Source organism: Sorex fumeus, unplaced genomic scaffold (genome assembly GCF_029834395.1).
Source record: "Sorex fumeus unplaced genomic scaffold, SorFum_2.1 ptg000141l, whole genome shotgun sequence".
NCBI lineage: Eukaryota > Metazoa > Chordata > Mammalia > Eulipotyphla > Soricidae > Sorex > Sorex fumeus.
In genome coordinates this window covers 2,061,692-2,079,011 of record NW_026606198.1, presented here as the reverse complement: position 1 = coordinate 2,079,011, position 17,320 = coordinate 2,061,692, and the positions used below count along the sequence as shown (strand labels likewise).

Here is a 17,320-nt window from a genome sequence, read left to right as displayed (position 1 = left end):
GACGACGAGGTCTCCTAGATTTCCTGCGAGTTGGAACAATTTCAGCAACATGGTGCCCGCCAATTTGATCCAAAAGGAAGGCGGGGAGTTTTGAAATCCGGGGCTGAAGGGTAGGGGGTGATTCAGCGGCAGGATCAGGGGAAGATGAAAGCCAGGGATTGGGGAGCCCTGGGGGGCTGGGGGCCAGGGGGACTGGGGGTAGGACTCTCCCCCGGAGAGGAGCGCCCTGCAGATGGGTGGAGAGGTAAAGAATTATAAATATGTTTAATCCCACATTCATGGCTAAGGAAGTGTAGTCTTCCTGAGCCTGAGGATTAAGGCAGCTGGGCACTGCCCCTGCATGCCCTTATCAACCACGCCCTTGACAACCACAGGCCCTTGACAACCGGGGGCCCCACCCCCTCAGCACCTTTATGAGCCTTTAAGCAACCTTTATTGGATCTAAAGCCAGCAAGACCCAGGCTTTCCTTCTTCCCCCAAGGCACCAAACACATCCAATCAGGTCCTCTACCCCACCCCCCTTGCCTCCCCTCCCACTCTTGCCACCCAACAGGACTGGGACTGGGCGGAGCCCCGAGGGTAGGGGAGGAACAGCTTGTCCCCAGACAGGGAACACTGGTGAATTCAACAGCACTAATCCAGCTGTGGTGGTCTTGGTGCTTCCTCCTCACTACTGAAATCCAAGAGACATTCTTCCTCCCCTTGGCCATCCTGCTTCCAAGAAAGGCAGTTGACCTGCAAAAGGAGCACTACTTCGGGTGGGTGGGGGTTCACAAATGTTGTCATTTCCTTTAAGCTCTTAGTCTCTCTGATTATTTATCACTCTCCTAGAGAGGGGATAGCACGGAATCAGGGACACAACATTTTCTGAAGCAGGGCTCTGGGGCCAGAAACAGTTGATTCTGGAAGACCGTTCTTAAACTGAATGAACAGCCATATGCGCTCCTTTACACCGGCCTGGGGAAATCCCCCTTTCTTGCATGGAACTCAACATAAATTCACGGAGAAAAAGGAGCAAGCTCCTTTCTAGAGGGCTGCCCTTCTAGCACTCGGAGGGAACACTTAAGATGTTCACGTCAGAAAGTGACAAGGCTCTCTTGCAATACTGTAACTAGTACCCATTTTACTTTCTTCACAGTCCTTCTTCTCATCCATATCAGTTCTTATTATCTCACACTTCCAGAATATAAATTCCATGAGAAGGGGCTTCTTCCCACTCTCTAGTTGAGTAGAGAGCCCCGAATGGAGTTGGTTCCAAGAGTAGCCTCATTTAGGGATGGATGTTCGTTTTCTGAATTCTTTGGCATTAGTACGAAATGTCTTCTCACCTTTCTTAGTAAGGTGGACATTGTTGTCTCTTTGGGGGCCACACCTGGAGGTGTTTGACGCTGTACCTGACAGTGCTCAGGAGGCCATGCAGTGGCAGGTATCAAACCCAGGTCTCCCTCATCACAGTCCATGCTCCAGCCTGATGAACTATGTCTCAGGCTCCTAAGCTAAGTCTTTTAAGACCCAATTGTAGGTGTTGGAAGTTTTCTTGGTGGGTTTGATTTAAACTATTTAAAAAATTTCTTTGCAGGACTAGATCAATAGTTCAAAAGATTGAGCGCATGCTTTGCACAAGAAAGGTTTGAATTTGATCCCTACCATCACCTGGTCCCTCGAGCACTTCCACAAGTGATTATAACAACGAGCCAGGCTGGGTAATTCCTGAGCGCCACCAAGTGTGAATCCCGCTACCTTACCCACAAATAAAATTTATTTTACAAAGGAAAAAAACAGATTTTCAACAAGAGGAACAGAATCACCTTTTCTCTTTTTATCTTCCCCTAACTCCCTAACTTTGGAAATAAATTTTCTGACTTTGAGCCATGTTAATTACATATATCCAACTCCAAATTTGTTCCCAATGATATTAAACACATTTTGCCACCCCCCAGCATCCCTAGAATACACACATAGTGTATTCATATGTTCTCCTGGAAATTAACAAGTTAATTCCTAATTTGGAATACTATGCAATTGTTGAACAGAAAGGTTCTTTCATAAAATATTTCATCACTGATCACTGATCACTGTCCTCCTGTTGTTCATCGATTTGCTCGAGCGGGCCCAGTAACGTCTCCATTGGAGACTTTTGTTGTTACTGTGTTTGGCATATTGAATACGTCATGGGTAGCTTGCCAGGCTCTGCCGTGCGGGCGAGATACTCTCGGTAGCTTGCCGGGCTCTCCGAGAGGGGCGGAGGAATCGAACTCGGGTTGCCATGTTGGCTGCATGCAAGGCAAACGCCTTACCGCTGTGCTATCGCTCCAGCCCAGGAACAGAATTTTAGGGACTAACAGGATAAGATCATTTGTTTGGATGGAAAAACTCAAAGCGAAAGGTCAGAAATGCCACTCAAATTGGGTTTTTGATGCTTATTATTTACTATAGGGGGAAGGTTCTGGTTATATACATCAGTGCTCAGGAATCACTGTTGGGAGCGCTAGGGGGTATATGTGTGGTGCCAGGAATCAAACCAGGATCGGTTGTATGCAAGGCAAGCACCTTAGCAGCACCTTCCGCCCTGTACTCTCTTTCTCCAACCTTGTTTTTGATGCTGAGTCAGATCCTTCCCAGGTGCTGAACCAGCAATGCCATTCCCCCAGTCCCAGGCTTAGGAAACCAGCTTATATCAAATTTTATACTTCCAAAGTAAGGGAACTACATCCATGGAGGTGGAAGGGCTCCTCCAGACAAACTACTAGAACTGAGGTTAGCACCTACAAAGTTTCATACCAATACATCTTCAGATCAAACCAACGAACTCAAATCTAAGCCATGGATTTTAGTGGCAGACCTAATGGTAAGCAGAAGTAAATAATGTGTGAACAAAACAACACAATTTCTGTTTAAACCACATTCCAATCAGAACTGTGGATCCACATATCAGCCTTCAAGTTGATTCATTCATTTAACTCGTTAGCACCATTCTGTAGTCGAGCAGGGATGTAGCTTGAAGAAAGCAAACAATTCATACTGCATTGCATCAAAATCCAGAAATGCAGAACAATGGAGAGAAAAGCTTACTTCTGAATGCTTCCCAAACACTATCTTCCTGCTACTTACCTTTTAACCTGTAAAATTCAGATAAGAGGTATTTAAGTGCAAAATATTGTCACTGAGATCCAAAACAGGAAAAGTTTATAATGTGGCCCATTTTTATAAACCTCATTTTAAAATTTTACATCTGATTTATAAAAGGGCCTGTCTTGGATTTATCACCCATAATAATTTGAAAACAGAGTTTATATTTCTTCTTCAGATATAGCAAGACATTGACTTTAAGGATCTTTTTTGAAGAAGGTCCAATTTATCAACTCAGAAATTACACAAAACATACTCAAATGAGCTTTTCTTTTTTAACAAGAAAAGGCACACTCCATTTCATTACAAGGATCATGGTAGGAAAAAACAAAATCAATGGGAACAGGAAACAAACCCAAGTTTTTATGGTTTGTGGAACTTAAAAGTATTATTCATGTTTTCATTCTGCTCCGCAAATCTTAAAAATAATCAATTTATCTCTTGGTTCTTAAGAACAAGGTAACCATCAAAAAAAGAGAAAAATCAGCAAACACTACATGCAAACACCAGCAGGGTGATGAGAAACCAATATATTCATGCCTTATAGAGAGCAAGATGAAAACAGGAGGCTTTGGAAATGGCAGAATAAATTTTACCGAGACCTGTTCAAGGAACACCAAAAAAACCAAACCTAACCAATCGGCTTAACAGAAAGATATTTCATATTTCATATAAATATTTCATACAAGATATATATGAGATGCTGAGCTCTAGATATGACATCATACTTGAAAAAAAATGTAACTTTTCAAATGCTGTAACATAATCGTACTTAAGGTCCCAAATCCCTAGATCCTGTTTAAGAGGAGTTCAAAAAGGTATTTCTCTGACAGAACTCAGAGGGCACTCAGAACTCTCCAAATTTCAAAGAAGGCTTTAGAACCAATGGCTAGGACTTCAGGGAAACTTCAGAAATTCTCTGAACTAAAGCTTGAGAGTTTCATATTTTTCTGGGGATGGTAGAATTGCCTACACATGCTAAACACTTCTAAAATCTGCTCATTATTTTGAATTGCTACCATTGTGTATATGTCATCCTTGAGTTTTTCTTTCATGTACTTGAACTAAATCATGAAGCTCTTCGGTTCTGGCATCAGTGAGCTCCTCAAAAGGCCGATATTCCACGGCTACGTTACCACTTTCTGAAATAAAGTTAACAAGGATCAATTCAAACTTATTGGCTAAAATGTTCTCTCTATGAAGGTAGTACACAGTGATAGTGGGTGTGTATTTCCTTTATACATCCAATAATTTTATTCCTAACGCATAAAATAAGAGCATTTTCCTTGTCAATGCAGACATTAAGTTTGGTTCCTTTTGCCTCTCTGTTTTGAGGCCATTCTCAAAGGTGCTCAGGGATTATACCCACTTAGTACTTGGAGTCATTCCTGGCAATGCTGTGCTGAGCTGGAACTGAAACCTGCTTCCTGCATGCCAAGAATGTGCTCAGCCTGTTGAGCTATCTCTCCAACCCACTGCTTCTTTCATTTCTTTTTATTTGGGGTTTGCAGATCCTACCCTCTGGTACTCAGGGACTGTTCCTGGCTCTGTGCTCCCTGATGGTACTAGAGGGGACCATATGCCATGCCAGGGATATGCAAGGCTCTGGTACCATCTTCAAAACCCCCACTGGTTCTCAAAAGTTATTATAGTTGATAGAAATTTTACCAGTTGACCACAGAAGTCACTTTTGCTAGAAAATTGCCCAGACTGCAAGGCTGAAGTCAACCCAGGAGCTACTCGTGTAATAAATAAGGTCTCTGACAACTGAAAATTCCTTTCTCTAAGACTGCAGGGCTATAAAGCAAGGAAAGCAATTCTGTTTGTGGACTCTCTACGGATTATTCACTTTCCTTTGGGCACAGCCGGAAATATCCATAGCACTAGAAAATTCCATAAGAGGAGAACATTTAAAAATCTTAAATAGTATGACCACTATTTGTTTTTGTTGGGGGCCACACCCAGCAGTGTTAAGTCTTCTCCTGACCGAAGTACTTGGGGGCTGCTCCTGGACGCTCATGTTGTGCCAGGAATCCAACCCTGGCCTTCCACATGCATAGCATGTGCACCAGGCTCTCAGCTTTCTTCCTGGCCCCAGCAGAATCATTGTGAAGGTGCACAACACATACTTGGTTGCTACATAGAATCACAACCACTCAATATGTCAGTGCTGAAAACCAACCCTGAACTCATTCCAGTTAAGTTTCCTCTTCAGTAGAAAACAGTAGCAATAATTAGAATATTTCGTCCTTTACTGAATTCTAGGTAAGTCTTTACAAATATTTATTTTTATTACTCAGTATGTTTCTTCTTCTTTTTCAATGAATCACTGTGAGGTACAGTTACAGAGTTACAAACTTTTGTGCTTACATTTCAGTCATACAATTATTGAGTTCCCATCCCTCCACCAGTGCCCATTCTCCACCACCAATGTTCCCAGTATCCCTCCCACGACTCCCCCATCCCCCCCAACGCCTCATGGCAGGCCTATTCCCTTTAAATCTCCCTATTCCCTTTCAATCTCTCTCTTCCTTTGGATGTTGTGGCTTGCAATATAGGCATTAAGTGGCCATCATGTTCAGTCTGTTGTCTACCTGCAGCACACATCTCTCATCCCGAATGGGCCCTCCAAGCATCCTTTACTTGGTGGTCCCTTCTCTATCTGAGCTGCCTTTTCCCCCAGCATGCGAGGCCTGCTTTCGAGCTGTGGAGCAATCCTCCTGGTCCCGATCTCTACTATCCTTGGGTGTTAGTCTCCAATTCTGTTACTTTATATTCCACAAATGAGTGCAGTTCTAGGTAAGTGTTATTTACTTTTACAATATAAGGTAAGCAAAACTAAAAGTATATTTTTTCAGAAAATTGCAGCTTAATGAGGCAGGGAGGGCGTTTGCCTTGCACATGGCTGACCTGGGTTCGATTCCCAGCATCCCATATGGTCCCCTGAGCACCGCCAGGGATAATTCCTGAGTGCAGAGCCAGGACTAACCCCTGAGCATCACTGTGTGTGGCCCAAGAAAGCAAAGAAAAAAGAAAAGAAAAGAAAATTGCGGCTTAGAAATACCTTCACATATATGTTTAGAGACCTACAGCTGCATTTTAAAAAGTAGAGGGGCCAGAGTTCTATTACTATGGGTAGAACATTTGCCCTGCATGCATACAACGCAGGTTCAGTCCCTGGCACCCCATGTGGTTTACCGAGTCCTGCTAGAAGTGGTACCTGAGCACATAGCTAGGAGTAAGCCCTAAGCGTCAGCAGGTGTGGCCCAAAAACCAAGAAAAGAAAAGAAAAAAATGGACAGAACTAGTACTTAAACAGAGGATTCTGAAGTTTAGAACCACTATTCTCTTCTGCTTTATTGACAAACAATTGAGAAAGAAGAATTGGATCAAATATTCTCTCTACAGTCTAAACTATTCTACGTTTATACATTGGGGGTAATATTTGCTGTAATTATTTTTCACAGATTTCACAAAGAACAAATTTGTGACTACTCTGTAAAGCATCTAGAAAATAGAGGAATAGGAAGTACTTATATTTCCATTATTTCTCAAAATCAATTTATTTGCTCTTCAAGTAAGAAAACTGCAGGACTTCAAGACAACCTACAAAAGTCTTACCTAAACCACAATGAGCAGTTTCTGAAATGCATCTGACACAGTCTTTTGAATAGCAAACTTCTGAGTGGTCTTCCTTTTCGTAAGGAATGATAATGATCCTAAATCCAACCAAAACAAATGGATTTACTATGCCAACCTCTAGAATTGATTTTTATGACCTCTGAAAGGGGAACTGGGGCTGGAGCTCTAGTACAGCAGGTAGGGCGTTTGCCTTGCATGCAGCTGACCTGGGTTCGAACCCCCGCATCTCATGTGGACCTCCCAGCACTGCCAGAAGTAATTTCTGAGTGTAGAACAAGGAGTAACCCCTGAACATCGCTGGGAGTAACCGAGAAGATAAAAAGGTTATAAAAATAAAAACAAAAATAAAAAAATAAAAAAGAGAACTACATCACGATCTTAATGAGTAAGGGAAGGTACCACGCAAGGCTATGTCTCAAAGGTTCTCTGGTAGGTATATTCTGTCAGGGCTATTACCATACATTTTTGCTGTCTGATCTATTCTGGACATTCGTAAACAGGTAAACTCGAAGGGAATTAGTCAAGACCATGGCACAAATCTCATACTGATTATGTATTTCAAATGGGCAAATTGAAGCTAGACACCTATAGACTCCTCTACTATACACTAGGAACTTGACATACCTCACACCACTAATAATCCAAGAGTATCACTAAACATTTGATGGGATTTAAAGTAGAAGGCTACCAGTCATACAGGGACATATATTTTTACAGATGTGTGTATATATAGGAGTGTATATATACACACACAAACACACACACAAACAAACAAGGCTCAACCTTTAACAACATGTCAGTAACCTCTTATTGAAGGGCTTAATGGTCCCTGGGGGAAATAGAACAATCTTCACATACTTTCCTCTAAGGAAACTTTTTTGGAGTATTTTCAGTAGTTGATTCAGAACACAATACAAAATAAATTCTTTCGGTTCTGCTTTGGGGCAGGGGTTCAGGTTCGAGATGGAAACATACAAAATATGGTGGTAAGAAGGTGTACTGGTGGTGGGATTGGCGTTTGAATATTAAATGTAATCAAATATTTTGATTTTAGCACAGAGGTAGGGCGTTCGCCTTACAAGCGGCCAACATGGCCGACCCGAGTTCGATTCCTCCGCCCCTCTCGGAGAGCCCGGCAAGCTACCGAGAGTATTCGATATGCCAAACACAGTAACAACAAAGTCTCCAATGGAGACGTTACTGGGCCCGCTCGAGCAAATCAACGATCAATGGGAGGGCCTTTACCTTTTACCTTATAATAATAAGTTACTTTATAATAATCACTGTATCACTGTCATCCCGTTGTTTATCAATTTACTCGAGTGGGGGCCAGTAACGTCTCTATTCCTTCCAGTGATGAGATTTTAGCAGCTTCTTCCAATGATTGGAGCACTTTCAGGATAAGGGGAATGAGACTTGTTGGTATTACTGTTTTCGGTATATCGAATATGTCACAGGGAGTCCCCAGCCTCTGCCCGTGTGGGTAGGATACTCTCAGTAGCTTGATGGGCTCTCCAAGAGGCAAATATTTATATATTTCTCTCTATGACTTGTTGCCTACTGTCTGAACTCCATCAAATATGGTGTGGCAATTATAGAAAATGGGTAGGAAGTGTCTTCTAATGTGAAAGCGCCCTGGCCTGGAGCGTGGCGGCAGTTGGGTAGTGGGACAGGAAGGACTCTCACCTGCCCCTCTCTGGAGTGCCTCGAGGAAAACAGCCTGGCATGGAGTCGATTACTTTGCAAAAATTATAGTGTTCTGGGCTTGAGCAATAGCACAGTGGATAGGGCATTTGCCTTGCAGGCGGCTGACCCAGGTTCGATTCCCAGCATCCCTTATGATCCCCTGAGCACCGCCAGGAGTAATTCCTGAGTGCAGAACCAGCAGTAACCCCTGTGCTTCACTGGGTGTGACCCAAAGAGCAAAAAAAAAAAATATTATAGTGTTCAAAGCAGACCCGAGTCACCTGGATACCGCAGCTAGGAATAACGGAATTGGATAACTGGTAATTCTAGAGCTAATATATCCCGATGGGCGCTGAGCCCATTCCCAGGGGATGAGTGCACTTCTCAGGTTAAAAACCAATCTGGTCAGCCTCCCCTTGGTTCCGGCCATGGGGAAGTGCAGGCGGCTTTGGTGATGGTGACTAGATAACCTCAGGCAGATGGCACGCCCCTACCCCCCACGGGGTGTGACAACCCATTCAAACATCTGCCCTATCACCTATCAACTTCAGGAACTTGAGGAAGATTTGGTAGTGGAAAGGATGAGCTGGTCTCTCCCTAAGATTCACCTACCAGAGTCTGTTCCAGTTCTTTCACTAACAGTGCTGCCTTTAATTTAATACCCTAAGCCTAAATGCCACAGATTCTGGGGGGAAAAACATTTTTATTTGGGTATTTCATTGTCAAAATGAAGATTTCGCTGGGATAACAGACAATTACACATGATCTGTATTTGAAAAATTACTTTGGAACAAAGAAGACTGTTACCCCCAAATAGGAGAAACACTATTCCCATCCCTATACCCCTAAGGTTCTTGGTAAGCAGACAGCTCTAAAATTGTGAAGGGTCCCCAGGTCCTTCCCCCACCAAAAAGAAAAGGTTCTGTTGGTTACTACCTAAGATTTAAACAAGTATTATTAAAAGCATCGGCCCATGGCTTTAGCAGCTTACTTAGCAAGGAGAGGGCAGTTTGTGATGTATCTGAAAATATGATGAGAGAGAGAGAGAGAAAGAGAGAGAGAGACAGAGAGAGAGAGGGAGAGAGAGAATGAATTCTTACCCACACCCCCATTCCAGTCCCCACAGAGACCTTCCAGTTTATCCAAAGTCTCCTCGGCTCTGCCAACTCCAGGGCTCTTGCCAAAGGACGACAAAACCACCTCTAAAGCACAGAAGATCTTCACGCTTTGCTTCTGAAGTGGTGCCACAATATCTTCATTTTCCCTTTCTTCAAGTTCAGAAAGATCCTGAAGCTGTTAAGAGTTCAGATTGAAGGTCCTTCTGAACATCTCAATGTAGATTTTAAAATGTTTAATTAGATGCCACTCAATGCCTCTTTCGCAAACCACAGCACCCAAAAGGAGAGAGTGAACTAAGGGAAATGCCCTGCCACAGAGGCAGGGTGGGATGGGGAGGATGGGGGGGTGGGAGGGATAGGTATTCGATCATTGTATAACTGAAACCCAAGCACAAAAATTTGTAAATCTACAAATGTACCTCATGGTGTTTCACTATAAAGTTCTAAAAAACAAAAACATATTTCTGGAAAAAAAAGTTTAATTAGAAATAAAAACGAAACTCCAGCAATCCTTGCCAACCGTTGAAGTAACCTGTGACTTCAACATTAAACAAAACTTCCCAGCCATGAACATACAGAGCACACAAGACTTGTAGAATATGGACACCACCGTCAACTCACTGAGACCTTATTGATTCTGGGGTGTGACCGGTGATCCAACACTTTCACTTAGACGACTCTCATCTATCAGGTCTGCAGGTTCTCTGAGCCTGCTGGGGTAACACCCCACAGAGCTGGGAGTCGTGCAATACTCAGGACAAAACCCAGGGCCTTGAACACGGTGGGCACAAGTTCCGCACTTGAACTCTCTCCCCGCTTCGTACCTTGACAATCCTTTTAGACCATCCATTGAAACCAAAATATTAGTTTGCCAGTTCCTGGCACTGGGAGCTGTTTAGGGCAAGTGTAGAATGTCGAACTGCTTTATGTCTGCTGAGACGAACCTAAAGACATAAGAGAGATACCCGAGATTAGGAACGACTTCCCACAGAGATCTAATTCAGCCCACCCAAGACTTCTCAGTACAAGTTTCATAAAGTGGCCGTGAAGAGCAAATCAAACAAACTTTGCTGGTTGCTGTAGTTTCAGAGCCATACTCAGCAGTAATCAGTTACTCCTAGCTCTGTGCTCCGAGATCACTCCAGGTGGTGGTTGGGGGAATCATGTGCGGCTGGGGATAGAACCAGGTTGGCAGCAAGCAAGGTCAGCCCATTAACTCCTGGCCTATTTCTTTGGTCCTTTAAACAGTTTAGGCATTAAGTTCATAGGAAGCACTAATACGTATTATTCTCAAGCCGTGATACTTTTCTGCATTATTTCCAAAATCTCTGATTAATATGAGCGTGTCCCTGACTTCTGGTGGCAAGTGAAACTATAAGCTGTAAGATCTGCAAGATTGTAGATAAGCAAAAGAAGTAAATTGCTTCAGTGATTCTATCTAGAAGCTCTTGCTAGAAGCTCTTGCCTGTAACTATAACCTGAAAGATAGGTAAGATAGACCTGCCACCAAAGCAAGACCTCATCTACAGCACTCCTCTCTCCAAATTATTAGCCTTGCTAGAAGAGACTATAGTTTCGTTTATTTTTTGTTATACCATTTTATAAGCAACGATCACCTGCATTTCTCGAGAAATGGTCTCGTTCCTGACGTTCCATTCACGCTCAATGGGATGAACATCTCCGAATGCAACAGTTATGTGTACCTAGGTCGACAAGTCAACATGACGAATGACCTGGCACCTGACTTGCGCAGGAGAAAGAGAGTGGCTTGGAACGCCTTCAAGAATGTTGAAGAAATAGCTAAGAGGACAAAGAACCTCTGGCTCCGGGCACATCTCTTCGATTCCACTGTTCTTCCTGCATTATCATATGCCTCAGAGACCTGGGCCCTACACAAACATGATGAGAACGCTATTCGAGTCTCCCAAAGAGGAATCCAAAGAGCTATGCTTGAGTATCATGCTTCACTCAAATGAGAGAAAAAGAATCCGAAATTTCCACCTTCTTCAACGGTCAAGAATCAGGGATGCTGTCTCATTTGCCAAGGCGTCGAAAATCAGATGGGTTGGACACGTAATGAAATTTGGAGATGACTGCTGGACTAGAGCCATTACGGACTGGATTCCACGGGACATCAAAAGATCATGTGTCCGTCCACTTATGAGATGATCAGACTTCTTTATCAAGACCCTGAATGATCGATTTGAGGCTCTTCGTGTTCCTAGAATGAGCAGATGCCATTGGGCTACAATAGCACGCGATAGGAATGAATGGAGACATTGCTGGCGCCCGCTCGAGCGAATCAATGAATAACGGGATATCAAGTGACCAAGTGATCAAGATCATCTGCATAAGAGATTCTTTATAAAATACAAAATACCTGTATTCTAACTTCACTAAATACATTACTGTGGACTTCTTATATCATTAGTTCTTAAATGACAATTTTAACTTTCAGCCAATATGTACTATATGAACTTATTAATAAAAATTCAAATGCAAGGGTGGAGAGATAGTCCAATGGGCAAGGCATTTTTGCATTGCATGTGGCCAATCTGGGTATGACCCCCAGTACCCCATGTGGTGCCCCCAAGCCTACTAGAAGTGATCCCTGAGTGCAGAGTCAGAAGAAAGCCTTGAGCATTGCAAAACATAAAAGAAAAACTATTCAAACACAAATAAAAGCAGAGCAATACTAATTATTGATTTGTTTCATGTGCCTATCACTATAACCAGTTTATAAGCACCTTGAGTGCTCAAAGAATCCATATTGTATCCTTTCCTCATTCTCTGAAGCAAGAAAAGTGTGTTACTCACAAAGGCTTGATAGTTTGTTGGTTGAGAGAATAAATCAAGGAATGAGAAAAGAGAACAAAATTAGTTTCTCCAACCTAAAGCTGCCTGAGGAGAGGGAGCAATGAAGACTGATCTTTGAATGCTTACACCACAGACTGGCCTGGACCTGTAGTGACTGCAGTTTTGTCAACTTAGGAAGCTTCTGAAGGGTTCTGAGACCCTGGAGAGGAGTTACCTTAATTTTGTAACAGTTTTTTTTTATTCATTTTTTTGCTGGTAACTATGAAGAAATTCTCTGATGACTTGAGTCTTTCCTTCATTTTACATTAAGATCCCCTTTACTTTTCTGTACTTATAGGAGGCCAAAGATAGACAAGAACAATGGGTGCTCTCCAAGTTATAAAAGAACCTCTCATGGAAATGGATAATTTTCAGAGATAAGGTAGTAATCCCAGCCTGTGCATGAGAAGATCAAACTAGAGTACCACCTTCACAACTACATACTGATTTACAGAATGTTGCCATTATCACTATACTGGTAATGAATCTTATGCCATAAAAATCTCAACACCATATTTATGAAACTCGCCTTCCTCCTGGGGTGCCCTCACTCATGCAAGGTCTATGCTCTGCCACTGAGTCACATCCCTGTTCCTACGAAATGGTCTTAATAGCCAATGAGAGAAAGGGGTGGGAGGAGTACCACTCATTAATTACAATGGATATAGCACTGTAGCACTGTCCTCCATTGTCCATAGATTTGCTCGAGTGGGCACCAGTAACGTTTCACAACAAATTGTGAGATTCTATTACTGTTTTTGGCATATCGAATACGTCATGGGTAGTTAGCCAGGCTTGGCAGTGGGAGCGAGATACTTTCGGTAGCTTTCGGTAGCTTGTAAAGCAAACGCTCTACCCGCTGTGCTATTGCTCCAGCCCAAAATGGATATAAGTGTATTTATTTATTTTGGGGTTTGGGGCCACACCTGGCAATGCCCAGGCTTCATCCTGGCTCTGCACTCAAGAACCCCTCCTGGTAGGTCTTAGGAGGGGATGCCAGGGATCCAACCAGTGTTAGCAAGTGGAAGCCAAGAGCTTTCCCCCTCTTTACTATCACTGTCCTCCCGTTGTCCATCGATTTGCTGGAGCAGGTCCAGTAACGTCTCCATTTTGAGACTTGTTGTTACTGTGTTTGGCATATCGAATACATCACAGATAGCTTGCCAGGCTCTACTGTGCGGGCGAGATACTCTTGGTAGCTTGCCGGGCTCTCGGAGAGGGGCGGAGGAATTTAACTCGGGTCGGCCATGTTGGCTGCGTGCAAGGCAAATGCCCTACTGCTGTGCTATCGCTCCAGCTTTTCAATTGCTATGGCCAAAAACGTTTTCAAATCCAGCTGTAATATGACCGTGAGATGGCCAGAGTCTAGCTGCAGCTTACTGTCTGCAAAGCAAATAAGGTCCATGAGACCTTGATTTCACTCCTAGGGGTTGGAGTAGGGGCTGAAGCAGGTGTTGGGTCTGCAGAGGAGCAGAAGAGTCTGTGGTCACACGAAGGGGTGTTCTCATGTCTGATCAAGTCGCAGGCAAGGACAAAAGGACGGGGAGTGAGAATGACCACAAGAGAAGCCACTTCAGGGAGCCAATCAGAGGAGGCTTAGAATTATCATGTGAAAGGCTTGGAAACCATAATTCTCATTCATATATTCAGAAGTATGGGAGGGGGTGGGGGTCTGCACGGGAAAACAGCGGAGCGGGGGACCCCTAGGTTCTAACCCCATCCCCTCCACACCCAACCCTGCTCCACCAAAATTGAACCGAACCACAGAAGAATGGAAATGGGCCAGACAAAAGAATGGGACTAAAGATGGAATTCAGGAGCTGGAGACCGTGGAGCCCCAGGAGCACCCAAAGGGAAGAATGTTTTCAGTGGGAAATGGGAACACAGGGTGGGCACCGGGAACAGTGGGCGGAAGACAGAGCGATGATGCTGGCCGTGAGTCCCTCCAGGTAGCAGAACTGTCAAGCACATATTGGACCCCCTCAAAGCCAGGTGGAGGCTGTGAACTGGGCTCTGACGCTTCCAGCTAGTCTCTTACTGCAACCAGCCTCGGAGTTTCTGCAGAAGACAGCCTGTGGGGACTCGCCGTGTGTTGCCTGGATACTGGTAGACACTGCAAGGCAGCGGGAAGCTGGGGGGGCAGGGGGTATCTGGCAGTGCAAGGTGCCCCAGCCCAGCACTGCTTCCCATGGCCCCCATCCCAGCCAAGCGCCAACCCACCTTCAGCGGAGAGGACTGGAAAAACGGCTGCAGGTTGCAGGCCCATTGGGCTGAGTGGGCGGCGCACGCGAATACAATGTGACCACGGCCTAGAACCACGGATGGGGTGGCAGCAGCGCTGGGGAAGACCCGCACGGCATTCAGAAGGCGAAGCGGGGAAGGCTGAGGACAGAGAATGTTGCAGGGACGCCGCGGTCACCCACCGCACAGAACTAGAATTTCCTCCATCTAGAATATTTCTCTATACCCTCAAACCCAATACAGTAATACACACTTCTCTAATACTGCATACTGTTTTTCTTCTATAGTCTAAACGGAAAGTTTTTATCTATAGAACTGAGGTTGCATGAAGGTTGGTGTGGGGAGGGTGGAGAATTGGGAAAGGTCCTTGAGACATCAGTCAAAGGAATTAGTCGCTGGTGTTACGTGTGGTACTGCAAAGATGTATGCACAAAATCAATGATTTACGATACTGTAAATCCTGGTATCACAATAAAATTGACATAGTTAAAGATTTTTTAATAAGAAAGCACTGAAACAAGCTATATTTAGCATCACAATAATTTTACATACCAAAGTAATATCTGATTTCATATTAATTCTTGTAATTCCCTAGAAACGATAATATTTTTATCTAAAATATGCCTTTTCACACTTAGGACCTCACACATTTACCTCTTTGTGTTTGCATTACTGATAAGAACTTTGTAGCATTTTACTAATCACCATTTACATGGTACATGGTAAAAGACAAGTAATCATTTTTTTAAATATTCCACAAAACTCTGAAAATCTTAACTTTAACATGGCACTTTCAGAAATTTAAACTGCAGCTTAAAAATATCAACTGCGCTCAAACACATTTTCATTATTTTAAAAGATCCTACAGACAACAGTAAGCAAAATGAAAAAAAAAACGTGAGCTGCACACAGTAATGAAGTTGAATGACTGGAGAGCTTGCTCAATGGGCTGACCACATGCTTTGCATGCAGGAGGCCCATGTTTAATGCCCATCACCACCAAGTTCCCATCATCAAAAGAAGTCCCCCCGAGCACCAAGACAGGAGTATTCCCCAAGCACCAACAGATGTGGTCCCGAAACAAACAAACAAACAAACAAACAAAAAATACATACCCTATTCCCTAATCAGTATTTCTACAAGACAAGCAATATTTAAGCACATTATCAAGGTAAAAAAACCAACAGACTATACTTATCCAACTCAAACCCTTATTCATTCAGAATCACAAATTAAAATGGAAAAATGACCTCTACTCCAAACCAGAAAAAAACTCTTCAAAACAACTTTGCAGTAAAGCAGTATACATATCAGCAAGGTATTCATGAAGGCTACCTTCAATGGAAACCATCGTTTCCTTTATATTCTTTACTTTTAGAAGTTTACTGCAAAGAGACAAAAGTATATGGAAGCTGGAAGTTTACAAAGGAACTTTCTTTGTTCTATTCAAGGAAAATATAAAGAACCAGTAAAAGTAAAATTCACTTTCCAGAAAATGTTTCTAGTCATTGTAAATAATAGTAAATCCACAATTTTTAAGAGACTCTTTTCTTAAAGAATGCCCAAACTGCAATACATACAACATTCAAAGTTATAGAGATATTCAGATTGCCATTTTCCTTACCATTGTTAAAAAAAACAACAAGGAAAATTTAAGCCTCCAATTTTGATAGATTATATTATGGTCTATATAATAGCATAACCTGTTGGAAGAACTTTTATATCCAACAAACAAACATAGACTATGACTCAAAATAAAATCACAACATAGAGCAAGAACTTTACTTTGCATTTGTTAGTATAATAGGGTACAAATTCACATGCTTGCAAAAGTGGAGATGAAACAACAATCAGCAAACTTGTAGGTCACCAGGAAGCTGAAGGTTTGGGAAACAGAGAAGCTATTTCCACTTTAATCTTGTCCCTTGAGTAGTGGCATAGGAGAAGACTCAAGAACAAAAAATGAGAGCAACCAAGGATAATTTACTAAAATTCACCTTTAAAAAAGACTGAATCTGGGGCTGGAGCGATAGCACAGCGGGTAGGGCATTTGCCTTGCACGCGGCTGACCCAGGTTCGATTCCCAGCATCCCAGATGGTCCCCTGAGTACCGCCATGGGTAATTCCTGAGTGCAGAGCCAGGAGTAAACCCTGTGCATCGCTGGGTGTGACCCAAAAAGTCAAAACCAAAAAAAAAAAAAAAAAAAAGATTGAATCTGCCATCTTGGATCTCTGCACCTGGTGTAACTCCCATAGTACAGTCTTTGGCATAAGTTAAATAACATATTCCCCATTCAGATGCCATGTAATTTTGAATTGATAGGCCATACAAATACAAACTAACTGTGGCTAGTCAGTAACTTGTAGCTAAATATCAGATAAGCATTAACATAGAACTCTGAAAGGGAAGGGGAAAAAATACGATAAAAAGAATGGAATTTTAAACTATCACACAGTATTTAATCACCTTTATGGGGAAAAAGTGATTAGGGAAAAAAAGTGAATAGAAAATAGAAAAGACAGGAGTATTTTGAAATGTTTACTAATTACCATAAATATATTTGTAATTGAGGTAACTGCTATAACTTCAAGCCCCATTCGTATCCTTTTTTGTTTTTCACAGTAAGCGTTCCAGGTATCTTCGTTAA

The 17,320-nt window shown here is 42.8% G+C and overlaps 1 pseudogene; it reads right to left on the bottom strand.

The window, feature by feature from the left end:
- Positions 1-633: 633 nt before the first annotated feature.
- LOC130015916 (RAD52 motif-containing protein 1-like) lies at positions 634-16,023 on the bottom strand (annotated as a pseudogene).
- Between the last annotated feature and the right edge of the window lie 1,297 nt (positions 16,024-17,320).